Below are 24,531 nucleotides of genomic sequence, written 5' to 3'. Positions count from 1 at the left end.
AACCTCTGAGCATCTACACAGAGGAGGGTGTTATGGGTCATCATCTGTAGGCCTTTTCACAGCTAGACAATAGCTCTGTTCTGTATTATTCAAGTCTCCAGTAAGCCATAGCTGTGAGCAAGTATGCACAATACCAGGACCCTGAAACTGAAGCAGCTAGATAGAACTCAGCCATCATTAATGTTATTATTTATTATGTTTACAACCCTGCCTGTGCTTTTTTTTTCCCCCCTCATTTTGGCCACACCCAACAGTGCATTTCGCCTGACAAATTGAGGTCTGGCTTTGCCTTAAGCAGAACTCACAAATCACTTCTTTGAAATGGTCCTTTGGAGTGTCAGCCAAGCAGACTAGTTTTATCCAACTCCTGCCAGGAGGAGGGACTGTAAGGGAAAACATAAAGCCCACTAACGTTATGCTTAAAATCTATAGTATCTAAGAAGTATAAAAGTAAAAGCCACATAAATGTATCCGTTTGTCTGCCACACACATTCACCTACATGCTGCCAAGAGAAGCATGTTCCAGCAGCCTTAAAATCAGGTCTCAACAAACAGATCAATTGTGCTACGTGTGTACTTCTTTCAAAGTTTCACTGGGACAGAGACAGTCAGCCACCTGAAACCTCACTTGTCAAACCTCAACATTGCTTCCTCTAAACTGGAGAGTTTATAGAAAAATATACCAAAACTGAAACACCTTTTACGTTATCTAGAAATATTAAGTACTGCACACGTCTGTTTTTTGGGGGGTTTTATCTTTTGGTTTGTCGCCACATGTTCTTACACGTGTACTGACGTTGTTCAGTATCTTTCAGCTAAACCACAACTTCTGTTATGTACCAGTCAGATTGTGAGGCGTAATAAATAAAGAATGCCACAAACATGCCCGATTTGTAATGATACATTTGTTGCGGCATGAAGCGGTAAAGTGGCAACATCCTGCTGAGCCTCTAGTCCCGCTCATGTGCCTTTTAAACCTCACGCCAGAAAAACTGCATCACAAAAACTCAAATAGTTTGTGTTACTCCATCCTTTGCCCTGTCATGTTGAAATACCTGGAAGCTGAGTGAGAGGAGGTATGTCGCAAGTGTGTTACACTTAACATCAGGTGGGTGTCTAAAATTCTCCAGTTTTAGTTGTTGTACCTTTGTTAGCTAAAACGATTCATGTCTTTTTGTTTCTATCAACTCTCTAACATTATCCTCATGTTTCCTGATTGTAATTATCTCCAACACTCTGTTCTATTTTGTCCTCATTTCTCACTGCAGTATGTGACCCATTTTCCTCAAAGCAGACAACCTACAATAAACCCAGATGTCTGTTACTGGGAACTTGGAGCTGTTGTGCCCCCACAGTAACCAACATACTACCCAGAGTTGGTTCTGTGACTCATTTTATCTCCATAGTCTTGAAGTATCTTAACCCCCTTGATTCCATCTGCCTCCAGCATTTAACAAACCACAAACTCTTTAGTCACCGTCTCCTTTGAAGTCTATAACTTGGACTTCTGGGTCTCTTGCATTAGCCAGACACTAAAACATTTCTGGATCAACCTCACCAAAGTGTTTTAGATTGTGGTTTGACAAGAGTAAAAAACCTCTTAAGTCAAGGCCTAGCTGACTTTTTTCTGAAAGAAGAACTGCATCTCATGGTGTCCATTAGCAGGTGGAGTTTGCTCAGTTGTCATCTCATGACGTGAGTTGCTGTGACTGGTTTTGGTCTGGTGTTCCACGACAGTCTGTTTTCCAATTTTCCCTCAGTCTGTTGTCCAGGGTCCTTGTCGTTTCACTGATGTAGTGCTCCTTTAGATGGTTGTTAAGTAGGAGATAGCCATTAGCTAAAATCAACACGTTATGATCAAAACCAAATCTTTTACAGAACAAAAGCCCGTTCTAAGAAGCAGGTTTATTGAACTTTCTGGAAACTTTGCAGATTAAAAACCAGCTCAGGTCATTGTCCATCAGACCATGTTCCAGATTTGAGAAGGTTTGAGTTTTAATCTGCAAATTTATTCACATAGTTTTTTGAAACAGGTCCCTGGTGGACATTTGTGTAAAGGCACCATCCAAGATTCAAATGTAAACAAAAATTGATTGATTGAGAGCTAATTTAGTACATCGACTATCATCAGACAACCACTCAGTCTTAGCTATTAAAGGTTTCTGATGCTGGTAAAGTTTACCTACACTGGTAACATACAGTAAAGCCGGTCTTTTTTTTTTCAATTATGACCAGCTAAGAAACAAAAAACAATCTTACTGTGTCCAAATCAAATCCTAAGAGATTACAGAACTGTCCACATTAGCTGTGACAATTATTCAGACTTTTATATGCAGCATGAGCTTTTGCTATATGCATCATAGTCTACCTATAAACCATCCCAACTGTATCATTAATGCGACGTTCTGTTCCAAGTGAATGATAAAATTTCAGGGGAATTCCACAAAATCACAAAAACTGAAACTGGGCAAACAATATGGTTTTGTTTGCTAGCTAGAGAGACGATACATTCTCACCTTTCCACTCAAAAAGGAACTGAGTATTCACAGAATCACTAATACGCTACAGTGCATATGTAGCTCTTCTGAGAAGAGGAATCCATGCTGTTACCATAAAGCCTACAAAGTGGAATCACATAATTAACTTTAAGAAAAACTGGTCCTACATCTGCAATCCAATGGTAAATTCATTTGTGCATGCCCTGCGGGGGAGTAAAATAAACCTGAACAAGGTTGCAAATATAAATGTTTGTCTTTGGAGGTGCTTCATGCAATGTCTCTTTCATTGCTTCCAGATCGTTTGGCGCAGCACGACATGAGCAGTCCTGTGTTGTTGGTTACCCCGGCGCCACGTGCCTGACAGATTAAAGGGTGGTAGTGCACACATTGCCACATGTTGGGATGTTGGCTCAAGCGCCACACCAGCCTCTGCCCTGTGGATCAACAGCACAGAGAGGGTTGGGGGGGGGGGGGGGGGGGGGGACTCACCTCACATGATCTGAGCAGTCGCTGCATGCACTGATGGAAGTCCTCCTTCAATTGAGAGGAGCCACTTGAAGGATGTGTCTCAAATGTTTCATGACATGACAGCGATCACAGTGGAAAGTCTGTCAGTACAGGCAGCTGTTGACCTCCCTACACCCACTGGGTCTACTGTAGTCAGTGTGATGCCAGCTGAGTGGTTGTGGCATGCCGGTTAGAGTCTGGCGTGAGTTGAAAGCATTGTGGTCACATGGATTCTCGGTGTTTCCAAGTAAGACGTCCTCTAAATTTTCTTGGAATGTAAGAGGCCAGAAGGTGGACCCTCTTGTTTCCAGGAAATATGTTCTTACATATTATTATCTGAACAAATAAATCACTGGACATTTAATCTGAGAATCGTGTTTTTGAAGATGTGTCATGATAATAAAACTGGATGAGTAAGACATAAAATACTCTTCTCTTTTACTTGTTTGTTTTCCCTTTTGGCGATAACGGAAGTCAAACTGAGTCATCTACGTATTTGGCTTTTTATCAGTCTTTCCATTTAATGCTAATCACATAATTTTGTCATGTGGGACATTGGCAGACAGAAAACACTGATTAATAAGCAGATGAAAAGCATGCGACTTTCGCTTTGTTCCCACCAGGTCAAAGTGGAGCATCATCTGCATCATCTGTTAAACTATAGCCTGCAGATGATTACCACCTTAAATACATGGCTACCTGTTCTACATAGTTTCCAAATATCTCATAGTCTTATTTATTGTTATGCCCTTGTACACTGCACCAAGTTACATACCTGAGGAATGTCATGACGTCCAAAGGAAAGTTGAGAACAGTGCTCACATGCAACAGAAGCGTGCTGTTCCTATGACAGCAAGTGAATATTATTATTAGCCTATCATGAAATAGCCGGTCAAAATGAATATCCAATCAGAGATCACATGCTTCGAGATCTATGCTTATGTTTTGACAGAACACACCATGTTTGTTTACAGGCGGCTATAATTACACTGTCACCTGGTCTCTGTATACATATGTGAGTGCTTGTAGGGGAGTGAGGGGGGGGTTATTTTCCATGAGATTCCTCAGTTCTTATTGGTGCGTACAACAAAACTTGACACCGCTTTAAGGGTGTCACATTTGTTTCCCTTTGTGCCTCTAACTGTACATTGTGTTTGGGTTCAGTGCTGTGCTATGATATTATGATGTCAGGGCCTCAGAGGCCTTCAGTTGACTTTTACGACTAGCAAGAATTCCTAAGGTCAAGTTCATAATCAGAGATGCCTAATGAATCATCACGGTGCAAAGGAGAAGTCTGAGGTCATCAAAACAAAGTAAATGATAATTTGAACCAATTCCCTGTGAGGATATCGACGTTCCTAAGTGACAGTCCTTCAGTATTTGGTGCGATGCGTATGGTATGATCATCACTTAAATTAAAGATCTGCTGTCCAGTGTTTTGGGGTCTGGCTTGTGTTATACTCTTGTGACAACTCTGTCTATTATTAGGAGATAAGACTTATCATATACTGTATTTATAGTTACATGAGATTTTATTGGCATCACTTGGAGATAAGCAGACAAGGACACTAGGCTTAACACATGATCTTATTATTATCTGTACACCAAGAGGAAGCATAGATGTCAATAATTGAATTTTATATAAAATCCTGCTCATGGGTAAAGTGTTGTTTTGCCCAAAGAAAGAATTTCAATTCTATTCAATATTATTTTCTATGTATATACAGTATATGTGTGATTTGTGGATATAGAAACAAACAGAAAAATCTATTGAAAAGCTGAGTGACCTCATGTTTTTTCAATCAAAGGTCGTTGCTGTAGGTAAAAAAGGGCCAAAGAACTTGGGATGTAAAAAGGATTTTGTTTATGCACATAAACGTGTTATTTAGAAGTATGTAGAACCATATAATAATATATATATATACCTGATGTTTTACCAGAATACGTTTGATATTGAGGGCTTGGAGCCAAAGGGGTGAATATGAGTTTTATATATCAAATGAAAGTTCTCAGTGAGATCTTGTCAGTGCCAAAAGGACACAACTGAAATGATGACCCATAGGTTGTAATTAGAAGAAAACTGTAAGGTGTAACAGTAAAAGTGGAGTTTTGGTCGGTGCCAAAAGGGCGTAAGCTCACTTGCGCCCTTTTAGCACTGAACAAAGCATTGTGGGTAGAGCATTCTAACAACACTTCAGTCAAAATGGCTGAGAGGAAAGCATGGTCAAACACTAAAAATTAATATTTGACAGCAGAGGAGGTTTTAATGAGTTTGATGGAAGATGAACCAGATGAAATAGATTATCTTATTATCGATTCAGAGCCAGAGGGTAAATTCTTTTATACTTTGACAGAATGACAGAATGTGTACACTATGTTATGCATACATGCTATGTACTCTACATACATGTTATGTAAAAGAAAAGCATAAATACATTTTTTTTTATTTATAAATTGTTTATTTAGGAGTGTATCTGACTGAGACCCAGGAGAAAGAGCAGCCAGGAAACAAGGGAGAGAGAGTTCAAGAAATAGAGAAAGAGAATCCAGAATATGAGAGAGATTGAGCTCAAGAAAAGGGGAGAAAACAACCCGGAAGCACGGGAGTGAGACCTCAATGCAAAGAGACAGAGCAGCCAGGAAACAAGAAAGGGCAACCCGGAAAAAAAAGAAATCGGGAGAGAGAACAAGATGAGGGTGAGACTGAGGAACAAATCCTTGTGCTAGAACCAGTGCTGATGGAGGATGTTGCTAAAAATGTGGAAGAACTCAGCGACAATGATACGCAAAGAGGAAGGAAAAGAAAAATACTAAGATACTGAGAACTGGGGGAAAAAACAAAGCAAAAAGACTGAGAAATTTAGGCTAAAGTTATGTTAACATAGTTAATATCTGTGTGCCTGCAAAAAGAGTAAAGGAGAGGAACTGTGCCTCTTGTCGGTACAAATGCAATGACAATTTCCCCGTGTCACACAGGTTGAAAATATTTGAGCATTTTTGGTCAATGGGAGATTCAGCCAGGCAAAAGGATTTCATCATTAACTATATATTGAAAACAGAAAAGAAGAGGCAGAGAACTAAAGGAGACTCAAGAAGACAGAGCACATCTGAATATCATCTCCATGGAGCAATGTGAGTAGCCTGTACTACTCACGCAAAGTGAGCACATACAATCTAACAGTATATGAACTGGACACTAAAGGAGCATGAGGGGGGAAGGTGGTCGTGGATCATCCGAAATAAGCACTTGTGTGTTCAAGTATCTCTCTGCACTTTCGGATGTAAATCGTGTAGTTCTATATTCAGACATATGTGGTGGACAGAACAGGAACGCAGCTTTCTGCTCAACGCGCCTTCATGCTGTTAAAACCTTTCCCTTCTCTGTGATCGACCATAAATACATGAAGTCTGGTCATAGTCAGATGGAATGTGACAGTGTCCATGCTGCTGTAGAGACAGCAAGAAGAAAAGTCCCTATCTACAACCCAGATGGTTACTACACACTAGTGAGAGTGGCAAGAAGAAATAAGCCATACCATGTTCATGAGCTGAGCCACAAGGACTTACTTGACTTCAAGTAATTTTCAAGTCAGATAATCAAAGGCAGAGTGAAAGATGAAGACGGAGAAGTTGTTCGCTGGCATGAGATCAAGTGGTTTCGCTATGTAAAAGAGGACCTCAAGACAGTTTACTTCAAGTATGAGCTCTCTGACCAGTCGTTTAGAAAGATGCAGGTGGCACACTGAGCAGCCAGAGGAAACCACTATGTCACAACACCACAGCAGATGTACACAAGTCCTTCAGAATTAGTCCTTCAGTAAAAGCAGCTGACACTGTGCAAAAGAGGAAGTATCCCACAGTGTTATGAGGAGTTTTATAGCTCTTTGAATGTGTCAAATGAGTAAGAACACCCAAGTCCCAGGACACATCAATAAATGATAAAGGCAAAATGTATTTAAAAAAAGGTTGATGTACATGCAGTTATACCGACAATGAGATTAGCTTATGTGTTTATAGAGGTTTTTAAAAGTTTTTAACAGAAAAATCAGTATCAGTTGATGTGTATGTTCCTTGTAGCCTAGAATTTTAAAAGTCTTAATGAAAGTTGCAGAGCATTACTTCAAAATGAAGATATTTGTTCTTATCTTTTTTCAGTGTTGACTTACTTACATAAGCCCATATTCTGCATTAGTCTATCAGGAAAATGTTTGTGCCAAAAAGGTGTATCTCACTCTTTTGCCGTTTTTTAAAAAATGTTAACCCAGTGAAAGAAAATTTCTCCAATTAACTATTTTGATTACCTATTACCTCCTAAAGGACTTATATAGACTGAAGATTTCTTTCTTGTATTTTGGGTTCGTGGTATCTTCATAGTTTGCTTAATTGACCAAATGATAAATGAACTGCCTGTAGCTGAGATTGTGCTGTAAGTATCATGAATTAAGGGTGAAGACAGGTTAATGGGTGTAAAACAAAGACAAAGTTAAGTACAGGATAACTGAAAAAATGAACCAAAATTAACATGGATTTCAAGTAATTCACATCTCCCATGGACAAATTAATACATTGATGTTTCATGATAGCAAGTGAATGGTAATTCTGCTCCAAATCTTTGAATTTGATATCTCTGTGATTTATTTTTGGTACAATGGAAGAAAGAGAAAGGAAAAGATTGGAATGAGTATTCAGAGTGATACTGTTCAGAATGACTTTAGGAAATACGTTATTATGAGTTCAGAGCACCGGGTATCCAACAAAGAGTGACTTCCCCTTTTAAGACTTCTGGTTAACTGTGTGTGCTGTTGCTGTCATGTTTTTACAAAAAGCTTTATATCCCAGAATTAAATCTCGTTTGTTCTGGAAATCCCCGGTAGCCAAATAATTACATGCCACATAACTGCAACGTCCCTGGTCCCTGACTTTGCATGGGACCCTTGTTGCATGTCAAACCACTCTGTCTCTCTCCCCTTGTTTCCTGTCTGCTTCTCCACTATCATCTCTCCATTAAAGTCATTAAACTCATCTATTTTATCAAACATAAAGAGGGAGAAAGAAGACAGGTCGAGCAGGGGTCATTGTCCTGACGTGCAGCTCCTACACAGCTGGACCTCTTCCTGGCTCTGAGCTGCCCACTCGCTGCTGTCCTCAGTCTCCCTTCATTGTCTGACAGGGAGTTACTTGTATCATACCATATCCAACCATGACCACACCCCTACCGCTGACTGCCAACAGAAGCACAACTGGAGAGACTGGTTAGCCAATGGTGGAAGAGCTGGCCATCTGGTAAACCCAGTTGACCCAGTCAGCAGTGAGTCTGCATCAGCATCGCTTCTCATTATTTTCTCTCATGGAATTTGCTCATTTGAGAGATTTATTAATGTTGTCTGAATGTCACATATTGTTCGAGACTTTTGCTTAGAAATGTCAAGTGGAAATTACAGAGCGATTTCCCAAACAATAACTCACACAACTTTCACATGTTAAAGTAATTATATTGTGGGAAAAAGGGACTTGTTGCGGAAGCGAAATGAATCACATTTCCACGTGCAGGGGAAGTCTGAAATATGATTGCACGTACACGCAGAGCTTCAGCACAACCTCCAACCGAGTGTCACTCCATGGGATTTTTAACTGTTTTTTGATGCAGTCCTTAACCTTTTAAAGGAGTGATCCTAAATTGTGGGAAATATTCATTTTATTTCAGATATATGATTAGATCAATACCACTCTCTTGTTAGGCGCAGGAGATGGTTAGTCTAGCTTGAAAGCGAGGGGAAAAAGCTGGCTTGGCTCTTTCTCCAAAGTTCATTTGCCTCCTAGCACCCCTAAAGGCGCCTGTCGACTGTGCAACAACAATGATTGTGAAAGTAGGTGAAAGAAACGCCTGTAATGAAATCTTGAAATCTGGTCACGATCTGTGTTATACTGCATAATATCAATATAAGGCATGTCAGATCCGTTTTGGATTGCCAATCAAAGATTTTACCACATTCATCTCATGATTGTCAACTTTTATCTCAGACAGCCCAAAATCTCACAGTGTAAAGGGGCCTTTCAGCTCACTAGTTAACACGTTGTATCTTGTTTGTTTAATTTGTACACAAACAGTAATGTAAAAACAAGAATTTGTGGTTTCAGGAGGATATAGATGATGTAGCTATGAACAACAGTTTATCCATCCGCCCAGCACTTCTATGTGACGTCTCCAGCATTAGCGCTGTTTGCCTGTTCACTATGGCAGCAAAACTCAGGACAGTCACTGCACCCACTGTTGTTGTGCTAAGAAATCATTTATAGTGCATAATCCCCCCTGAAACCACAAATTGCCATTATTACATTTCTGTTTGTGTCACTATGAAACAAATAAGACACAACATGTGAATCACTGAGCTTTAAAGGAAGATAGCTGTTTCCTACTGCCTCCAGTGCTTCAGGTTGATATCAATCTTCCTGTCGAACTTGCAGAAAGAAAGCAAATAAGTGTATTTTCCCAAATTGTTGAACTATTCCTTTAAAGTCCCCCCTACACTAAAAAAAATGTGTTTTGTTTTTTGTTCTTTCACATGGACATTTGAGCTTCACTATGCAGATGTGCACTAGATTTGACATCTGCTGAAAGGGGAAGGTTTCTCTGTGTTCAACTAAATCTGAGTTTATGTGTTCTTACAAGCTTCATTTGTGACATCACAACTAGTTTGAAGCTGATCATGGTCGAGGACACAATTTACACAAGTGTGATGTGGAAACTTGAGGCATCCACTGCACATACACTGAGAAATATCTTGCATCTGTGACCAGGAAAGTTCCTGAAATACATTTGGCATTGCCTCAAACCAATGCCAGACTCCTCGATGGGATGGGTCAGAGATAACAGATGAGCAAGTGTAACAGAGAGCGCCCTCTCATTCAGGTTACTCAGTAGCTCATGAAACCATTCGGTAAACAAAACTTTTGAGTCATAGTGGGTCCAACCCAAGATAAAAAGGTAAACATGTGACGCCTGTGTTTTGGAAACATTAGCATCCATGCGTAGCTGTACATGTTCACTGAGTTCACAAGTACCACATGAAATGTAGAGATTTAGAGATTATTATTATATACAGTTCCTCTGTGTGTGGTCGTCTCATGGATTCAACTGGAATTATATTTAATGCTTAATTTTTAGATATCAAGAATTCAAAGCCAACAGGGGGTTTTAATAAACCTATATGAACCACTACAACATCACTTACAATTTGATTATGAAGCTTCAGCCATCCAAATTAATCAAATCAATTAGATATCTTTCAATGTTACAGTCTTTTTAGTGCCAATTTCCCTCTTTTTGTTACTATACTTCCACTGTAGCTCAACAGGGAAACACTGTCCGAGGAAACACAAAAAGGGAATTTGATGCTAAAAAGACTGTAAATGTGGCAGTTATCCACTTGATATGATTAACTCAGACTGCTGATGTCTCAGATAAGCTTCAGATTAACTTTTAAATACATTTTTTTGCAAATGGATCTTTTAATATGAACTGGAGGAATGATTACAGCGAGGAAAACCTCTTTCAGTGTTTACATGGGCATCTGACTGTTGTTTTCAGACTGACTTGAAAAATTGTAAACCTGTCCTTTAGCTCTCAAAACATCCCCTTGAGGAGGTCAGCAACAGGAAAAATGTCCAAACATTCAAGGTCTAAAGCTCAAATTCCCCCCAAAATAGAAATAAACAGACAAGATCAGACAGAGATTGTTATGTTTTCCTCTTCTTACTCAGCATCACACAAACTGAAACTATCCCACAGTATCACAGGGAACATCACTGTTAACAGGACAATACTGGATTGAAACACCATGATTTACTCTGCTCCCACACTTACCCACCCGAACACGCACACACATACACACACACACACACACACACAAACAGAGCCTCTGATGCTGGCCTGAGCATTATCATTTCTTCTGAGGCCGTTTTTTGGTGTCAGGAGCGTAGGCTGAGACTTTCTCATGGGAACAAGCCAGACAAGTACGAGGAATGCAAAGAAATGCCCTTCAAGCTGAAAGAAAGTGAAAAAAAAAAACTATAATCTGCTGAGAATAGGATTTATGTAATTCTCACATGTTACAAAAGGATACATTCGGGTCTCTGTCTACGGTGAATTTTTAGAGCAGGCACGTTGATTTTGTTTAATTCCTCCAGCCATACCGCCCGAAATCAGCTTATATTTAAAGTCACAAATACATTGTGGGCACAAGAGAGCAGGTCAGCATCTCAGCACCCTGTTGTGTTTATAGCAGAATTACAAGATTATTAAACTACTTATAATTTTATTTTTCTGGATTTTTAATGTGATTAACTATGGATATCCATATTTTGAGAAGAATTTTAGGACTGACATCTGACAAAAGTCAATGTAGAACTGATGTGGCTGTGACCTGACTTGCTGCTTTGGGTGTGGATTTATATATCAACACTTTCAGCCTTCTTACTGTTTGTTTTCACACATCCCGATAACACTGACACCATTAGTTTGCTGCATACATACTGTAAATGATTTAAGGCGAGTCACTTCTTTAAATAGCTGCTTTGTACGTGACTACTCATGATTATGGCATGTATGTCTGCGTAACACAATAATCAGCTTTATGACGACTAAATAAACCAAACACTTAGTATTCAGTTTAATCTCCATGTGGATTGTTTTGTAAACATGGCCATGTTTAGGTTTAAATAACACGCTCAATAAATGACCAAACTCATTATGAGACTATAAACAACAACGGTCAAATGAACGTTGGTCTTTTATGGCATGGATTCAGGTCAGCACAGCATTGTGTTTTTGCCGAGCCAAATCCATCAAGTGTATAGAAATTATTTGACTTTGAAGTCACATGGTTTAATTCATATGATGTGAAGATTGTAACTCACTTGTACAGTAGATCAAACACAGCCGAGTGTCTACAGCCCGACTCACAGCAGCACCAGACAGATCCCACCTCAAAGGAAACTTCACTTTTCATCAGAGCTACAGTAGTGTGGAATGAGGATTTACTGTTAATCTTTTAATACCAACACCATGTTCCAAAGAAACATTTTTTTCTTGGGGAAGACAGTGAGAAGGGGCAGTTGTAAGTGAATTGAGGCCATCCACTCATCCCACGCTCCACTCCTTTAAATGTAAAACTTACTTAAAAGGTTTGCAATTTCCTAGTAAAATCCAAGGAAATTTCCTGGAAAGAACAATGCACTGTAATTTGTACAAATTATAAGAAAATAGAGACAGTGCTCAATTGGTCCATTTTGATATGATTAATGCCAATTAATTGCTAACCTAGAGTGGCTATTTAATCCATTAGAATTGAACACTCAGTGTGTTTACCAACCAGGAGCTGGTTGCACCAGTTGTTCTTAAGTTCAAACATAGCCTAGTTATAACACAAGTGTTTCCTAAGTAGGGATTTATGCATTACAAACAGGTTTCACCACACAAACTAGGTCTTATGTTGAGATTAGTTCTTACTAAATAGACCTACTAACTGACAGTTCTAACTGTGCAGCTACCTGAATTAACTGACAAACGTTAGCTTACTAACAACATCATTTAGGTTTGCATAATCACATTTTTTCACTCATTCAAAACTGAAGTTATTAGTAAGCTAACAGCTAATGTAGGTCAGTTCTTTCAGTTAACTACACAACAATCAACTGAACAAACTGACAAGTGTTGGGTTACTAACATCAGTTAGGTTAGCATGACCAGATTTTTTTTTTCATTCATTTATAAGTGACATCTTTGGTAAACTAAAATCTGTCAGTTCGTTCAGTTAGCTTCACAACTGACAAACATCAGTTAGATTAGCATAATCAGATTTTTCTTTCATTCATTTATAAGTGATATCTTTGGTAAACTAAAATCTGTCAGTTCGTTCAGTTAGCTTCACAACTGACAAACATCAGTTAGATTAGCATAATCAGATTTTTTTTCACATCCAAAACTGACATTATTAGCAAGCTAATGTAAATCAGTTCATTCAGTTAGCTACACAACTGACAAACATTAGTTAGATTAGCATAATCTACAGGTTTCTAAACCGTGCCCTCATACTCACATTCTGTGCGTATGGATTATATGCTCTCTTCTGTTCTTCAGCGGATGGACCTGCCTTGCAAAGATTGCAGTAACCACATCCACCCAGTAAATTCAGTTTTATCTAGATTTAACAGCAGATTAGCAGATTTAGCTTTGTGTTTGTGGAGTTTCACAGCTTTTACGTGTACAAACTTACAAACATGAATCCAAGGGCATGGTTTAGAAATCTGTGCACACAGTTTACAAATCCGTTAGCATGGATTTACACATTAAGTTTTTTTTCCATCATGTGACCCTCCGTACTGATGTTATTAGTGAGCTAATGCTTGTCAATTTGTTCAGTTACCTACACAATGGTTAACAGAACAAACTGATAAACATGAACTTACTAATAACGTAAGTTAGGTTAGCACGATTGAATTTTTTTTTTCACTCATTCAAAACTGCATGAATACTACTAACTCTGACACACATATTTCTCCATGTATGCAGATATAAACAAAACCAAGTCATACATGTACAAGTTGAAAATGTTGTTGGGCCTCCTAAATTTTTTTTTTTTTTGGAAGTTATCACTTCCTGTTTACACTGAAGATTGCTTTTGATTGGATAGGGCTTTCCTAGCAATCAATTTACACATTACTAAAGCTTTTATTAGCTATAATATCTTTATTTATATAGCACCTTTAAAAACAGAGTTTACAAAGTGCTTTAACTGACAAAGCAAGTCTGACATTAAGAAAACAGTGGAAGGCAATAAAAAACAATAGAGATGATAAAAAAGATTAAAACATGATAGAAAGATGATATAAAAAGAAAATACAACATCAGATAAAAGCAACTCTGTAGAAATGGGTTTTAAGAAGTGATATAAAAGAAGTTACTGATTTTGCTAACCTTATCTCCTCAGGCAGGTCGTTCCAAAGCCGAGGGGCCCTGATGGCAAAAGCACGGTCATCTTTAGATTTAAGCCTTGACTTTGGAACAGCCAGAAGGGCCCCACCTGAGGATCTAAGGCTGCAGGCTGGCTCGTACAGGGTCAGCATTTCTGTTATGTAGCTTGGAGCCAGACCCAGGCATGCTTTAAAAGTGATCAGTAAAATATTAAAATCAATTCTAAAACGAACAGGATTGGGGTGATGTGATGTCATCTGTTAAAACCAGTAAGAAGACTAGCTGCTGCGTTCTGAACTAGTTGTAGGCAAGAGAGGGATTTTTGTCTTATGCTGGAAAGGAGGGAGTTACAGTAGTCTAGTCTGGAGAAAATGAGAGCATGGATGATTTTTCCAGGTCAGAGTGGGAAAGCATTGGCTTAATTCTGGAAACGGTTCTTATTTTCAGGAAGCAGGACTGGACAACTTTTTTAATGTGTGGTTCAAAACTTAAATCAGAATCAAATAGTACTCCTAGATTTCTGGCAGCGGGCTTCATGTTGGTGGATAGGGGACCAAGACTGATGGGGTTTTTTGGATTTGGGGGACTGAACAGTATGATTTCTGTTTTTGAGTTGTGAAGTTACTGAGACAATCTATAACAGCAGCTGGGCTTCTTAGGTCACCGGGTCTCAGGGGACGGTATATCTGTGTGTCGTCTGCATAGCAGTGAAAAGAAACATTGTGTTGTTGAATGATTTGGCCAAGTGGAAGCATGTAGATGGAAAATAAAATTGTACCTAAAATCGAACCTTGAAGTACAGCTATGACATTCTTTAAGCTGTGATAGTGATTTAGTAACTCACTACTGTGAAACTAGCAAGTAGTACTAAGAATTTTGGAAGGACGTTATTCACAAACTTAGTAATGGATTCATGAATAGCTGGTGCAACCCAGTCTTGGGGCAGTTCAATTGGGCTGATGTGAAAACAGCATACAGCAGCTGCAGCATCCAGAGACAGCTTGAGAGAGGTGGTCTTGGTCCATGTCCAAGGAAACCCGAGTACGGCATTGCAGTGAAAACACAATACAGGCCAGATTGAACCCTAATGTAGCCATGGGACATCATTTGCCTCCAGCTCTATGGTCTTCTCACTAGTGATTTCTGTGCTCACAAAACATTTCTTCCTCTAAAATTCTGACCAATGGCTTGGTTATTACAATATCCATTGCTGCACCTTCTCACAGGTACTTAGCATTTTTTCTTTTTTGTCTGCCTGTCCAGCTTAAACCCAAATCGTATCAAACAGTAAGCTAAAAAAATAATTCAGACCAAGTTAACAGGTTGATAGGTGCAGTACAGCCCTGCTTTGTCAAGGACATAAGTAGTATAATATTACAGTTTTGGGGAAATTATTAGGAAAAACATACTTTAAAAACTTTCTGTCCTAAACCAAAGAAAATAAAAGACGAAATGTGTTTTTGCTTAATTAAAACTATAAAGAATAAATCATTCAGAGGACAGCAGTGAGACAAAAAGGAAGACAATCCTCTTTGATCCAAATATACAACAAACATCTGAAAGAAATTTTCCAAGATAAAAAACAGTCATCAATGAGAGGAGATTGAGGAAAGAGGCAGATGTGTGTCTGTATCGTTTGGACTGGCATTTCTGCTTGTCTTAATTAGAAACAGGAGAACATGGAGGAACTTGATTATTGAACTCGGCTAGTGCCACTATGAGTTGCAGTCTCTTGGACCGACTGCAAAATTATACCTATTGCTTATAGATACTTGGTCTCTTGATAACCATATAGCAACAGCTTAAAACCTCTGCTGTTTATATGCAAAGAAGTCCCGCCCTATATTGTGCACTTTGGACTTATTGTATGAATCAATCATCAGTTAAAACCTCATACATGCATTCCAAAGGCAGACATGTACCAGGTGACTGTTTTCCAGTGCGCATTATTCCATTGTGGTGCTAAGTGACTGAAAAGTAGCAATAATCAGTATTTTTATACTAACCATGGGACTAAGTGTAACGTGAAAAGGGTTACTCATAGTCAGGGGAATTATCATCTAACTCTGCAGTTCCCCTAAGCTCTATAAAGCGTTTTAAAGTCTTTCAGTAGTTATTTTGGTTTTATGACCCACAACACTTTGGTTCACTAGATTCCCTGATCAGTGCTGTTTCCAGCCATGTTTGGCAGCAGTTTTATACATTTAAATTGACTGTACACTACCTGCCCTGCACCAAAAGGCAGACAGACTAAAACCTAAAGCTAATGCTAATGTTGCTCCGTGTCTTCTGCATGTGTAAATAGGCAACACGCCAGCCATAACGTTTCAATGTGTTTTTACAGTCTATTTCTCTGTCTCCAAATGTCTAAAAAAATTAATTAAATTTATAAATGAATACTGCTTTAGGTGAATCAATTAACTGTTCTCAAACCCTTTAAAGCGCTGCTGCCAGTAATTTATGATGTAAAACATCACAGACACTAGTGTTTGTTTCATTTTAAAGGGAAATCACTTTGAAATCAGAATTTGACTGAGGTCTAGCCACATGAAAAGTTTGTAACTTCTGCAAGATTAGAGTTTCATTTTGATAGGGAATTGTGCCATCAAACTACAGTAAACTAGTACTGGTTGCTACAAATTCACTTGCATTGTTAGTCATCTGTCATTTTTTCAGACTGTCACTGATTTTTGCATCTGTGTCAGATTAAAACATATCCTCCAAATACAGGTTTGTGTTACTTTTCCCCCAAAGATTCCCTCCAAATAAAACAATGACTTGTTATCAAGAGGAGTTCATCCATCAACCTTCCCACCTTCCAGATGTATGGGAATGGACCACCTGAGCTTTACTGTATGTTATGGTATTCGGTGGGAATCCGTGTTGAGTAAGAAACAGAAACAGCTGGTTCTTAGCTTGACATGGATTATGCAAGGCCTGAAGGCAGATGACAGTGTTCCCACCTCGAATTACACTCGCTGTGGGACATCTGCAGACATACCTAAGTACACTAGCGCTCGCACACAGCTCCGAACCCGACTCCTAACCCGACCACAACCTTTCCAAAGAGAAGAGGATCAAAGGTGACCATAAACAGGCGACACTCCTGTTCAGTGCAAACACAGACATAGTCATGGGCAAAGACTCAGAGGTTGAGGGATTTCCCCTGGTATTGTGTATTTTGTGAATGAATGAGTAGCACACAATGGTGTGGCAGACAAGCTCAAGAGATACACGGACAAAAGCTTTAGGGGAAAAAAAGCTGACTGACTGGCACACACGAACAAATCGTAACCATTTCCGCCTCTGGGGGTTGTGAGTTACTCATGAAATAGTATTTCAGAAAGAATGAAAAGGAGCTGGGAAAACTGAAAGAGAGAGCGAGAGGGGGGGAGAAAAAAAGCACAAACGTGTTGATTGGCTCAGGGCAGGGTGCCTGATTCTAGACCCATTGTGATTGGCTGAGAGGTATGGCCTCACCTTAAAAGAGGGTTACTCCAGTTCAATGACATTGAGATTTCCATGGTGTGTGTGCGCATGTGTTGGCGTGGCTGGAAATCTACATTCACTACAACAACATGCTGTTCAAATCAACTACAGGCATGTCAGAGAGAGATAACAGCATGTGCAGGCATTGATCTGCGCATTCCTGATCCCTAAGTCACGTCATAACACAGCTGTATTACTTTCACATCATATATTTGTCAAATCAACTGTCAGAACACGCCTCATCAGTCATGATCAAACAGCAACCGATCCGGGCTCATATTCATAACAGAACATCTAAAGATATTTTAAATGAAAGCTCAAAGACCTGATAAAAAAAAATACTAAAGCAGTTTGCTTCACATTAGCAAGGTTCAACAAATAACTTCCTTTTCAGTTGCACCATTCAGGCATTTAAATGTGACAGGCAGCGTGTCAGCGTAATCAGCAATGGCAAGGAAAGTAATCGCTTGGAAAACACCACTAGGTACCATAAAATCAGCATTCAAAGTAGATTCATTGGTAGGCATGTACACATTCCTACTCTGTGTAGTGGAGCCATCCCCCCATGCCAATTCTAACCTTAACCCTGACCCCTTCCCCGCTCTCCTCCACCAAACCTTTAAACTGACCCTAATCCCTGGACCGTGACCCTGTGCTCACTTTGAATGTTAGCCATTGAATGTGTGGCACTTAGCCAAACAAAGGGACTTTGTGTCAAATCCAACTCGAGCGCTTGGTGGGAAAGTGGGTGTGATGAGTTATTTCCCTACTTTCTAAACTTTTGATCTTAAATTTATGGTTCCGCCCAGTATTATTCCAGATGAAGATTTCCTAATCTGATTCTGGTTATTACAACTATGACGCCCACTTCCTTCCCAGTTGAGACTGAGTAAACTGTAATGATTGAGTTTTTTATGACACATGGGGCTGTAACAAGCTGTAAACCAACAAGTCCACCAACTTCAGCAACTAAATACGTTTGACCATGTGCACTGCAGAACAACACATGGGAGCATTTTCTAATCAAGCGCACCTATCAGCAGTAATCATCAGGAAAACGTCATTTGTATGCACTGTTAAAAAATAATGATGTTTTATGAAGTGACAATGCTATGGTTAAGGTCTGGTTAGGTGCAGGCACAAAAAAACACTTGATTAGGTTAATGGAAACTCTTCTGCCACCACACCTCTTCTGATTGAGGAAAACTGTCAACTTTTATATCAACATGTGAACTGTGCCACTGCTTCGGGTCATAATTACTACAGCTGCTAGATGGCATCTGTCACTCAAATGTAATTATATGTCATTTTTGGGTGACATTATGACATATTGTGTCATTTTTCTTGGGGGGACAGTTTCCTGTAAACACTGACATATTATCTATTTCCTTATTAAGCTGATACAGTGAACGTGCTAGCAGACATTTTCCTATTTTCACATTCAGCAGATATGGTTTAACATTCATTTGAAGTCGTGTTAGTGGACAAATGTGAATCTAATACCACCTCTCTCTTTAGCTCTGTTTGTGTGTTAACCAACACTTGAGGGAAATTTCTGACACTTCAGTTTCTAGTTCACCAGCTAGCCATAACTTTGTCATTTGGTGTTAAGCAGGTAGTGTAAAGTGGGTTTATCAGCGGCTTTTTGATGACAAAAGCTGTCTGCTCTAACTTGAACGGGGGTTGATGAGAGCAGTGAAGTTGTGGGGCCTGAAAACCAAAAGACGATAAAACAGTATGTACAACCTTCTTCCCTGCAGGAAAACAGGATTCTTGTAAACGGAGTCTGAAATTACTCATTTGGCTTGGAGATTTCAGCATAGGTTGGACACTGCCAACACCCACAGGAGACAGACTGATTGACGCAACTGCAGACATGATCTCAGCCATCAAAGTTCAACACAAAACTGAAAGTAAGTATCTCATGATGGGTGGGTGGACCTGAGTTTACCTGAGAAGAGTGTTTATTCTGTCGCCTCATAAACACAAGTTCATCACAATTTTAGGTATTTACAAGAAGTCTGAGCTTTGGCAAACCGGTCAATGTGGCCTCCCAGTGTTGTGTACTTAGAGTAAATTTGGAAATAGAGTCTTATTTAGTAAAAAAATAATGCTGGAGTATTTCCTAGAACACACAGGAAGCCGAGTCGAGCTCACAGAGCACCAGACAAAAATAATCTGTTTGAAAAGATGTAGCTTTACACTGAGCGCAGGCAGCGTAACATGGTCATGTAGAGTAACATGTATGACCATCAAACATACCCATGTGTGCAAATGTGAAGATGAGAGGAGGTTGAAGAGGGTTTTTTGTCAGTTGAGGAAAGTACAGCCTGCTGTACTTGCAGGGCTGTTACCAGACAGCTGGAGAACACATGAGCACACACCTCACCCAACAGATGATGCTAAAAAAAATATAACAAAGCATGAACGTTTGTGTATTTAATTCCATCATTCCTTGTGCCATGACAATGACCTGCAACATTTTACAGAAAGTGGACCATCTAAGCTGTAAGGAAACTTTCTTGCCCAGACTTCAACCTCTCAGGAAGACCTTTCTCTTGTAGGAATCCTAGTGGTAAACCCGTACCCCAACCACGGCCTCTAAAATTATATTGGTGAAGCTTGTTGGGGGTTGGTAAAAAACAAGCATTGAGTGAAAGGTGCAATTTAGGGAGAGAAATGTTCTAATTATTGTTTGATACCATTTTATTGTGTCTTTATCTTAGGATGACTCATATTGAACAATATGTTGTCCTTAAGGTCAGTTTTGTGACAAATCTGACTGGTGGGAGAAAAAAAAAGGTCAAGGACAGCAAATATTTCCAAACAACCTCCAAAAAGAGCAAATTCCTCTGAGCAACAATCGGCTCATTCACATCTGTCACAACTTGTTCTATTTGCTAAAATGCTTTATTGCTTTTTCATCCAAAGTTGAAGCATTTTCCTCTCAGCCCACTGTAGCGCCCACCTTCAGATACAGTCATGATGCCCTGACTGAAATTTTGAATTCCTCATAAGTGTCCATGATTTGTGTTTTTATTGTTATTGTTTATACTTGATTTTCAGTAGAAAATACAATAGCTAGGATATGACACATATTTCTTGTTAAAATTACAACTTGAGAGCTTGTCATCATTTACACTGAGTTTACGTGTTTTTGTGTGTTTGATTCCAATGAGGGAGCACTTTTCATAGGATGCCAACTATTGAAAACCATGAAATATAGCAGAGCACCTGTGTTGAGTGAAATATCACCTAAGGGTTTCTTGTATGGTGAGTGACAGTTAGTGACAACTTTGAAGTTCCTAATAAAATTAAATTGTTCAAGAAGTTGTTCCAGTTTTCCACAGTAAGACACTGACTTTTTGAAAACAGTGACATATTGCTCCAAAATGATTCATTGTAAAATAAATAAATAAATAAATAAAAATACATTTTAAAAAAAGAATAAAGTTGATCAACACACTTTTAACGCCCACTGCAGGGTTAATGACAGCAGGTCATAAAGATGATGGAAGTTACCAGGGGCTTAACTACAACTTAAGATATTCAGCATGTGGTTGCAGAGTCAGTAGTGCTGGATTTGCACATCTGTTACTTCACTTTTTTTCTTTGAGAGACAACTTTCCCAGCAGCAATAAAAAGTCACATTTCAAAAATGTTTTTGATTTGAAAAACCAGATATTACAACTGTTAGCTTTTTATTTTCATGTACAGATTTTAACTTCTTACTTTTTGAAATATAAGATAAGATAAGATCAAACTTTATGGATGCCATGAGGGAAATTTAGCATTACAGCAGCACCACAACGAACCAAAGAGGTAGATATAATATATGTATATATATACAGATAACAACAAAGATGAAAGTTAGAATGCTATATATAGTACATTCCCCATTTTTCCATCCAATTGTGATCCATTTCCATTTTGACGCACTGCAAGTAAACCTTAGAAAACCTTCTGACCTATTTTCACCAGAACGATGAATTCCAAGACAGAACAAGTCACATAGGAATCTGAGTTAAACTATAAAAAGATCCATAAATTCAAAAGTAATTAGAGGGTGGGGATGATATCCTGCCTCTTTCACTATGCACAATTATGTGCAATCAGATCAACAGTAAAATGCAAACATTCAAAGAACAGACCTAATTCAGACTAATGCTTGCACTTAGTGTTTTAATGAGTAGGAGAGGCATTTCACAATAATTACATGGTAAACCTGTCTATGTCTGCCTACAGGTATGACTTCACATGAATGCTGTTGGAATGCTTCGCAGACATAAAGACCAAAGGACAATTCCTATGGCTTAAGTCTATCCAATCCGTCCAGATCAGGAATGCAGCAGCACAGCCGAGCAGCTCAGACACCAATTTCCTAAGCTCTTCCTGAGGAGACATACGCGCCACACAGGAAAGACAAAAGCAGCAGAATTGACTTCTGCCCTTTATGTCATGACTTAAACAATCTTAAAGTATTGTAGCTAAACTAAATCTCTTGTTTCACCTCCTGCGTGTGTTTCAAACTCAAACTCCAGAACAAAGTGTTGGAAAGAAGATCCAAATTCCCAGTTTTTGTATAACTTCCTGATTTAAATCCTTTCATTCAGTTCAGATTAAAGATTCATAGTCACTATGTTCACTTTTTTTCCCTAAGATAAGCGATTGCATCACTGTTCATATAATGCTGTGATGCTAGCTGGCTGTTTCTGAGTGTATTCAGTTTAATAGTAAGTTCAGTTTTGCTCATTTCAGGACAAAACTAGGCTCATATAAACACTGCAAACAACACAGTTATCACATCTTAATTTTTTCTGTTATAAAGTTGTTAGCTAGAGAGTAATGTACTGTATATCACAGCTGAGGTAACAATGCCTCTTTCAGTCACCAATGACAAAAGCTCCAATGCTAAAACCCACTGATGACAGTGACAATGATGATCAGTATACACTCAGCTAAACACCTCTAAGATGATGAAAGGTTTATGACAATTTGACCACTTTATTTTTTTTTTGCCTGTGGTATGTGATCATGATAAAAGCCCACACACTGGCCCTCACCTGATCCCTTCTTTTTAAAAATCCAAAAACAAGCATTGAAAATTACATCTGATGACATTTATGGTCTCGTTCCAGAAAAAAAAAGTTTTAGTTTCTCAGGATAAATGTGCATTATGTAAGTGAAAACTCTGCTATACTACCAACAGCAACAAAAACACATGTAGCATTTTGTCCTTGATTATATAACGAAGGCAATATCGGCAGCGGAAAGGAATGTGCTCATCAGATCAGACTGTTCAGAGAAAAATTGGTGTGCTTAACACCTTTGTTCTCCATGACAAAACGTTTGGCTGCAGACGAGGGTTCCCAGCAGACTGTAGTTATCACAGTGAGTGTGTGTGTCTCCGTGTTGTCCGAGTGAGAGAGTGTGCTCAGCCATCTGAAAGATAGACTTGATATCACACCACTCTGTCTGTCTGTCACGTAATTTGCCATGCAAAGCCCCTCTGACACCACCCACCAACACGCAACAACACAGCTTGGTCTCCTCTCATACAGCACATACACACACACACACACGCATACACAGAAAGTCACAGCCCAGTCACCTCATACACATCCCACCAGTTCTCACCAATAAGATGTCAGGGAGTCTCCAGTAACAGGTGTTTAGTGTGTGTGTGTGTGTGTGTGTGTGTGTACCGCAAAAGCTGTCACTCTTAATATTGGGAAAAGCTGTTGCTTTGCTCTTTCCACTGGCTTTAATTTATTTATTTCCTTTTAGTTTTCAGTTGTTTTGTTCAATTTTCAAGGGGTTTGTGGGTTTTTTTTGTCTTTGTTCATTGCCATTTTTACCTTCTCCATCTTCTCGACACCTACTCCTGTCTTCAGTTGTTGCATTGTTCATGCACCCCTTTGAAGTTTTCCACCGCCAAATACCACATACCGCTCCTTTTTTTTACAGTGTGTATACTGTATATGTTTAACATGCCCTTTAGAATTACTACACCAGTGTGGGTGTGTTTCAGTACCTCATTTGCACCCTCCCTTGAGCCGCTATGTATGCTAGGATGAAAAGACTCTGTTCATTGCTGTTGTTGTAAATAACAAAAGTCTAGTCCTTCTGTATGACTGTTTTTTTCCCTGTTGGCCGTACAATGTGGCCTGTTGAATAAAATGAGTAGCTTTCGGTTTCAGAATAGACAAGTTTGGTTTTGACCTCATTGCTTAAATTGCTGCCTACACCTGTTTCATTTTTATTGACTTCTCGTGCCTCTAACCGCATTCGCAGACAACAATGTCAGTAGACAATGCTGACAGTCTGCACGGACTGAAAAAAAAAACCTACAACAAGTCTTGAATGTCTTGCAGCTTTTCAAAACAACATGAAATATCAGGTTTTGGTGTCAGACCTCAGACCTTCAGAATTAAAAAGCAAGGCTCTTTGTCAGACTATTTTAAGTTGTTCAATAATCCCATAAGAGGAAATCCAACCCTGAAGAGTCTAAGATTTTAATTTGTCTACTGAAAGTCAACACACTGACTCCAAATGCAATGCAGTCTCACCATACAGGAGTTTTGTGTTTGGAGAAAAGTGCTCATCTATAATCAAAAACACAGTAGATCAATAGATCCCATTCACAAATATGCACAGCTTCAGCTGAAAGCAATCAACCATTCCTTAGTTGTTGTTTTCTTTCCTTAAGTAAATCTTGAAAATGTAGAAATGACTGACTGTAGTGTAGCCAACTTCAGAGAGAGTGGATATCCAAAAACACAATAAATGAACTAACTAAATCATAAAATGACTGTTGGAATGCAGTAAACACCAAAGACGGACAAACAGTCTAAGGAAAACCATTTTGTTGGTGCAGTCAACATATAATTAACATAAACAAACAAGCAAGGGCAGAGATACCACAAGTGTTACAGCGTGGCTAGAGGCATCAAATGAATAAGTTGTTTAAAATTATATGATCTATCCTCAACACACTGAGTGATAGGAGCTTAATCACATCCTACTTTAATTCCACTATAAGTCAGTGTTATGCTACATTATATG

General features: G+C 39.0%; 2 long non-coding RNA genes across 2 annotated transcripts; one reads left to right on the top strand and one right to left on the bottom strand.

The window, feature by feature from the left end:
• Positions 1-10,553: 10,553 nt before the first annotated feature.
• On the bottom strand, positions 10,554-13,250 carry LOC122970959. Its single transcript, XR_006399370.1, has 3 exons — positions 13,103-13,250; positions 11,922-12,018; positions 10,554-11,049 (listed from the first exon to the last, which is right to left on the bottom strand). It is a non-coding gene; the product is annotated as an uncharacterized LOC122970959 (long non-coding RNA).
• LOC122970965 lies at positions 12,025-23,641 on the top strand. The gene is made up of 3 exons (XR_006399373.1): positions 12,025-12,121; positions 19,227-19,379; positions 21,712-23,641. It is a non-coding gene; the product is annotated as an uncharacterized LOC122970965 (long non-coding RNA).
• The last annotated feature ends 890 nt before the right edge of the window (positions 23,642-24,531 follow it).

Source organism: Thunnus albacares, chromosome 2 (assembly GCF_914725855.1).
Source record: "Thunnus albacares chromosome 2, fThuAlb1.1, whole genome shotgun sequence".
Taxonomy (NCBI): Eukaryota; Metazoa; Chordata; class Actinopteri; order Scombriformes; family Scombridae; genus Thunnus; species Thunnus albacares.
This window is presented reverse-complemented; position numbering and strand designations above follow the sequence as displayed.